At 60.5% G+C, this 6,229-nt stretch overlaps 1 long non-coding RNA gene across 1 annotated transcript; it reads left to right on the forward strand.

Moving 5' to 3' along the window:
* Positions 1-258: 258 nt before the first annotated feature.
* LOC141573391 (uncharacterized) lies at positions 259-4,635 on the forward strand. Its single transcript, XR_012499083.1, has 2 exons — positions 259-351; positions 3,340-4,635. It is a non-coding gene; the product is annotated as an uncharacterized LOC141573391 (long non-coding RNA).
* The last annotated feature ends 1,594 nt before the right edge of the window (positions 4,636-6,229 follow it).

Below are 6,229 nucleotides of genomic sequence, written 5' to 3' on the forward strand. Positions count from 1 at the left end.
GCCCTCTCCCTCAGGGGTCACTCCAGCCCACGTGGGACCAAAGGCACAGGTCCCAGCAAATGCCAGGCTCCGGGGCTGTCTGCTCTCCAAGTGTGACGCTGCCCTCAGGTGCGACCCGCAGCCCAGAGCCTGCCGTCCCAGGACAGCGCATGCTGCCACACCCCTCAGGTGGTCACTTTGTGACCCCTCCTGCTTGCTGCGAGAACCCTAAGCAAGGCAAAGCCCCCCCTCACCCCCTTTCTTTGTTCGCTGTTTGCACACAGGACCCTGGACGGATGAGAGGGTGCGCCCAACACCTCAAGGCCGGCCGGGCATGGGGCTGCCCCATGTCCAGTGCGATTTCAGGGACCGGTGAGTGCAGGGGAAGCAGGCTGCCCTCAGGCTGAGGCTGTGTGTGCATGTGCACATATGTTGTGTGTACATGTGAGTGTGCGTGTGTACATTCATACGTGCACGTGAGCATGTGTGTGAATTGGTGGGGGCGGGGCTGGGGGGCCTGGCTTGTCCAAGATCAGAAATTCAGGGCACACAGTAAGGGGTGTCTCAGGGGCCCAGGGCTCTGGCAGGTGAAGACTGGGACCAGCCCTTGTGCCCAGGCTGCCCTCGCTGCCCTCCTGTCACAGGAGCCTCTGTCACCTCCGGAGGTGATCACGGCCCACTGAGTCCTCAGAAAAATCATCAAAGGTGGAAAAGAGAAGCGTTACTTCCAGCATTTTAGGGATGGTGGGTCAGGCCCGGAGGGCTTGCCTGGGGTCGCCCACCCGAAGAGGTAAGAATCAGGGAATAGATGGGGCGCATCCGGAATGTGCCTGGGCCCGCCCAGGAGTGCGCGGGTCCTTTGGGTGTCCCGGCGTGTGACAGACGGACGTCAGAGAGCCCCCTGGGCCCCAGCTCCCCAGGTGCAAAATGAGGGGCCTCTTCCAGGTCGAAGACGATCACAGAGCTGACTCAAAACTCGCAGGAGGCGACTAGCTACAGGTGGGACAAAAGCCCCCAGAAGTCCCTCTGGGCACCTGTCCTCGTCACTGCAGCACAGCCTGAGCCCAGCTTGCCAGCTCCCTCCTCTGCCAGGAAGCCGGGCGGTCTGGTACCTGTCAAGGCCCCCGCTCCAGCGCGGCAGTCTGGAAGTGTGATGTGTTTACATTGGATTTTTCCTCCTTCCCTCCAGCTGCCACGTGAAGTCTGGCAGAGACGAGGGTGTTGGGGAAACATCTCCTGCTCCACCAAGGATGGTTTCTAAGGAGGAGACGGTGTCAAACCTGGGGGTTTATGCCGCCCCCAGGGCCTCAGGGCGGGCGGCCCCCACTTCTGCCTCCACCCACACACGGAACCCCGACCCCGCCAGGCACACGACCACTGGCCGCCCTCCAGGGGCCTCCCTGGGGTCAGCCCCAACGCCCTGGGCAGAACCCAGGGGGGAAGAGGGAGAGGCCAAGGAGAGACCCAAAGGGGAGAGACTCAAAGTCAATTCCCCAAGATGATATGAACAGACAGGGAGAAACAACAAACAGAACACAGGGAGCTGGCGGGGGAGCTAAGCCGTTGCCGTGTGAAGCGTCCTTTATATCCCCAGCTGATGCAGAGGATTCCACTTATAATTTCAAATGCTCAAGAGTGTCTTCCAGAAAGGTGTTTACAGAGCCAGGCATTCTAATTGAGAACATGTCCCATGAGAGCTGGGGCCGCTGGCGGTCAGCCCAGGGGGAGGCGCTGGGACTCAGGACGGACGCCTCCCCGGGGAGGGCGGGGCTGGCAGAAGAGGCTGGAACCACCTCCACCTGCACCCCTTCCCCTCTGCTGCCAGCCCGCCCCCACCCACCTGCCTCGGCCACGTGTACCTGTTCGGAAATTCTGTCTGCCTCCACCCTTCGTGGCCCAGGAGGAGAGTGGGCTGTGAGCCAGTGTTCTTGGTGAGCCCCGTTCTGGAAGCATCTGGCAGGTCAATCCCCTGATGCCTGGAGGAACACGGGGGCCTCCTGGAGGGTGAGCCCAGAGTCCCCAGCCTCCAGGACACACTCACACCTGGCATTGAATGTAACAGAGAGGCCCCTGGGGAAGGGCCTGACCGCCAGGATGGGACCAGGCCCTGCCACGCTCTGTGGCTGAAGCCGAGAGCCATGGGGCGAACACAGTCTGTGGTGAGCTGGTCAGGCCCTTGTCTCTGGGACCCTCGGCCTCCCAGCCCAGCAGCCAGGAGCCCGCTGCGTAGACAGACAGGTTCACACAGGGCTCCCCAATTCCCACACCCACCCCACACCAGGGTCACACGCACACACGTGGGCCATGGCACGGTACACACAGCCTCACGGGTGTCCGTGCATGCCACACACACACACACACACACACACACACACACCAGAAACGCTCCACACCAGGGTCCCAGGAGCACACGCACCGCGCGCCCGCACATGCACACCACACAGGACAGGGCGCGTGGCCGGAGGAGGCTCCTCTGGGCTCCTCTGAAGTGTCAACCTTTCGCCCCACCTCCCCCACTGCCAGCGGCTGCCTGTTTCATCTTTCTTCCTTTCTCCTTTGGTCCCTGCTCGAGCTGGCAGGAAACCGGAGGAGGGAGGGAGAGCAGAAGGGAGACAGATGAAAGGGCCAGTTAGCTGAGACAGAAGCTGGTCACACGTAGAGACAGAGTGCTAGGTGCTGCCTGCGAGCAGGGCTGGGGCGCAGCGGGGGCGGGGAAAGGGAGGGGAGCTGGAAGGGGAGAGTCTGGGAGGGGAGGAAGGCCCGGGAGGGGAGGGGGTGGGTCCTGGGAGGAGGGCCAGGAGGGGGCCTAGGGGGCTCGTGCCTGGGAGCCAGGGGACGTCACCCAGGTCACAGCCCAGGGCATCTGCGCTCCCGGGCCTGTGTGTCTCCGTCCCCCAGCGAGCACCCTAGAGGGCTCTGCAGGACCTGCCAGATGCGGCCTGGCCTGGGCCCTCCCAGGACGCTTCGCTGAACCTGGCTTGTCCACAGGCACGACCTCCTACCAGGCCCCCAAAACCTACCCCGGGCCTGCAGGGCCCTCAGTGCACCCTCCCTCACGCCATCCAGAGGGTCTGTCCCAGACGCTGGCTCGCTTGCTTTTTAGAGTGCTTTATAGAGCAGCTTCAGGTTCGCAGCAAAGTTGAGGGGAATGTACGGAGATTCCCCACAAACCCCCGCGCTGCACACGCACAGCCTCGCGCTCTCCAAGCAGACGAAGCAGCCCCGCACGTGGTCGTCACCCGGCGTCCAGGGCAGGCGAGGCTCGCGCTGGGTGCTGGGCCTGCAGTGGGTTTGGACGGATGTATCTTGACATGTACCCACCAGTATCTTCTTTCTTTCCTCTCTCTTTTTTTTCTTTAGAGTTTTACTTACCTGCTTCAGACTCTAACCAGGCCCCTCTGGCTGTCAGGAGAACCCCCAGGCCCTTCAGGGTCACGTCCCGGGACCTGACCAGCCTGCTTTGTCTCCTCCTGCCCTAAAGAAGCTGATCTGAATTTATGTCCCAAACTGGGATGCTCTGGGAGTGAACAGGACAGGCTGCCATCAGCAGTGGCTCTGGAGCAGCAGACAGAAGGCAGGACCGTCCCTGGCAACCTCGCCGTGCACACCCGACACCGACACCCACACCCACGCTCGGCCCACGCACCCCACAGCACCTCTGGCCCTGAACATGTGCTGTGTTCACCCGTGCAGCCTGGTGGCTCACACGTGCCCAGAGCACGGTCCTCATCCATCTCTTCGTCACTTCGGTCAAGACCTGGCCCTGCCCTCACCGGCCTCGCCCCTCCCACCGGCTGGCTGGAAGCTGTGCTCGGGGTTGGCTTCACACGCCACAGTGGAGGGGCCCTGGTCCTGCCGAGAGAACCCTCGCCAGCCCTGCTGGGTCTCACATTCCCTCCCACCCCTCCCACCGGATAGGGAAGGGACCCTCCTACACTGCTGGTGGAAATGCAGTTTGGTGCTGCCACTATGGAGTACAGTATGGAGATCCCTTCGAAAGCTAAAAATAAAGTCACCATATGATCCAGCAAACCCAGTCCTGGGCACATATCTGGAGGGAACTGCACCCCAATGTTCACAGCAGCCAAGGCACGGAAACAGCCTAAATGTCCATTGGCAGAGGACTGGGTAGAGATGCACCTATACACACTGGAATGCTCCCCAGCCATAAAAAGGAATGAAATGATGCCATGTGCAGCAACATGGATGGACTTGAAGATTGTCATTCTAAGTGAAGTGAGCCAGACAGAGAAAGATAAATACCATATGAGGTCACTTACATGTGGAATCCAAAAAAAAAAAGGCGCAAATGAACTTATTTACAAAACAGAAATAGACTCCCAGACACGGAAAACAAACTTACGGCTACCGGGGGAAAGGGGTGGGAAGGGATAGATTGGGAGTGTGGGCTCAGCAGACACTAGCTACCATACATAAAGCAGGCAAGCAGCAAGGCCCTACTGCACAGCATTCCAGTGCACATTCAGTAGCTTGTGCTGACCTATAGTGAAAAAGAATACAGAAGTGTGTATATATGACTCTGGGAAAGAATGTATGTATGTAACACTGACTCACTGCGCTGTGCCCCAGAAACTAACACCACATTGTAAGTAAACTAAATCTCTGTAAAGAAAAATAAATGTTTACTGAATTGTTCATCGTGTTTCCTTTCATAGACTTTCCGAGCCCCAGACAACGTCATTACCCAGCAGAAAAGCATCCTGAGTGGAAGTGGGGTGTGGGGTCGTGCCCATCAGAGCCTGAGGGCACCGGACGCCCTGGCCAGCCCTCCCCCGTGGGGAAACCACCTGCACATTGCGGGTGCGCCGGGGCCGGGGCCCTGCTAGGGTCACACCACACGGCGCTCGAGGGGCGTCCTGGGGCCACGTCGGGCTCCTGGCTCCAGCTCCACGCGCCCTGTGGCCCCTCGACGTCCCCGCGGGAGTCTGAAGTTCTCCACACTTCCAGCACTGGGAGGAAGGCTTTTCCACGGTCGCAGGAGCCTGCAGTGAGACTGTGCCGGAGCGGCCCACGCCCCCGTCCCCGGCATGCGCAGCGGTTGCTCTGGCCGCGGGCGGCATCCTGACTCCACGCCGACACCGGCAAGGCCGCCTGCCTCGTGCCCAGGAAAGCTCTCTGGGCCCCACCTCCCACCGCCGCACGTGATGATGACACAGGGTCGCACCTCGGTGCTCCTGGCACCACGCACCCCCTGTGGGTGGCCCCACCCCTCTGCTCCACGAGGCCGTCCTCTCTGCACCTGTCACCACGGTGCCTGCGGGGGACAGGGGCTCTGTGGCCCCTGGATTAACAGGTTTATTAATCCAGGGTGTCTGCCGTACACAGCCACACAGAGCCGCGCACCAGTCTGGTTTGCAGCGGGGTGTGGAGACCGGCCTGTTGCACAGATTGGTGAAGTCAGTGAAGGCAGGACGAGGCTTGGCGCCCCCACCTCCGCACCTGCCCCCGGGGCCTCCTGTCACCCTGCAGCCTTAACGCCTGCTCGCAGCCGCTGTTCCGTGTCCGCAGGGGCCCTGCATCATAGAGAGTCAAGCTTTTACTGACAATGACTCCCCTTCTCCGAGGGCAAGCGGCCATCGTTATCCGGGCGGAAGCCTGTCTAAAGGGGCAGCTTCCCCCCAGAGTCACACCCCATGGTAACGGCCCCACCCAGCCCACTGTCCATGTGGGGACGTGTCGGGACAGATGTCTACTGGGTCACAGAGATGCTCCCGAACCCAGACCCACCTGTGACTGGACCAGGGGGCAGAGGCGCCCACATCTCACTTTAAATTAATAGGGAACAGCCTCCTGACTGGTCGGCCTCACCTTTGACGACCCACTCATCTACCGACAGAATGACGTTTCACTACAGACCTGGTGACGTCACCCCTTCTCTCCCCTCTTCCTTGACTCCCCATGGCTGACAAAGCAGGAATGGCAGTGAGCTGTAATGGAAATTATGTACACGTGTGACTGAATCACGGGGCTGTACACAGAACACTAGCACAGCATTGCTAACCAACTGTACTGCAACACAAACAACAGTCAGTCAATCAACAAACACAAAACAGAACAGCCCCTAAACCTGGCATTGGAGGCAGTGAGGCGTGGGCTACTTCCTGGGTCCCCGCATGTCTCCCCACATCCTTCCGCTGCCCTGACAGACTGGACCACAGCCCTCAAGGCCTTCCTTGCACAGAGCTCCCTGGAGCCCCCTGGGGACCGAGTAGGAGTCCAGGTGGCTGAG

This window comes from Camelus bactrianus, chromosome 15, assembly GCF_048773025.1.
Source record: "Camelus bactrianus isolate YW-2024 breed Bactrian camel chromosome 15, ASM4877302v1, whole genome shotgun sequence".
In the NCBI taxonomy this organism is placed as follows: Eukaryota; Metazoa; Chordata; class Mammalia; order Artiodactyla; family Camelidae; genus Camelus; species Camelus bactrianus.